Here is a 1,028-nt window from a genome sequence, read left to right on the forward strand (position 1 = left end):
CCTTATAAAACAAGGTTGAATAAGTTTTGTTTTCAAAATATTTTAAAATTTGATCTGATAAAATATAGGTTACAAAAAATAGTTTTTTTTGTGTTTAATTTCGCGCAAAGCTCCACGAGGACTATCTGCGTTAGCCGTACCTAATTTAGCAGTGAAAGGCTAGAGGGAAGGCAGTTAGTCATCACCGCCCACGCTTTTACTAACGAGTAATGGGATTGACCGTCACATTATAACGCCCCCACAGCTGAAAGGGCGGGAATTCGAACCCACGACCCTCAGATTGCGAGTCAAGCGCTCTAACCACCTGGCCCAAAACAAACGCCTGTACGATGTATATATAATTTTCACAAATACTAACGTTCACTTTGAACTCTGTGATTAAAACAATTCCTAGTTTGAAAATACATGTTAAATATTATTCTTCTGTATTAATTTTAAATTACAAAGAGGTAAAATTTGATTAGCTTCTCTTGATTTTAATGTTTAATTGTTATCATGTAAACAATTGTTTATTTTAACTTTCACACAAAACTACTCGAGGTTTATCTGCCCAAGTCATCCCTCATTTAAAAGTGATAGACTAGGAGGAAGATAACTGGTCAATCCCACCCACCGCCAACGCTTAGACTAACTCTTTAGATATGAAAAGTGCGATTGACCATCCAGTGTCTTAAATATATTTCAAAATATAAAGTTTTTCATCACTTGCCTTTATTTAAAGATAGTGTAACATGATAAATTGAGTACTGTAAGATTAGCTAGTAGTTTCTTATTACTTTGAAGATGCAGACACTTGAGGTATAGAAGCTGTCGCCCCCTACTACATTCGGTTGTATTAAGATTTATAAATGCAAATAAAAATCAAGTTAAAGAAAATAGCTTATTATAAAAGAGAATCTTTTATTGGATTAATATAGATTAAACTGTAGGTAAGTCACGTTTAAAGATATTTCAGTTAATTATCGAAGAGATAGATCGAGATTTATGATAAGGGATATTTTAAAGCAGTAGCAGAATTTAAATAAACT

This window comes from Limulus polyphemus, unplaced genomic scaffold (genome assembly GCF_000517525.1).
Source record: "Limulus polyphemus unplaced genomic scaffold, Limulus_polyphemus-2.1.2 Scaffold204, whole genome shotgun sequence".
Taxonomy (NCBI): Eukaryota; Metazoa; Arthropoda; class Merostomata; order Xiphosura; family Limulidae; genus Limulus; species Limulus polyphemus.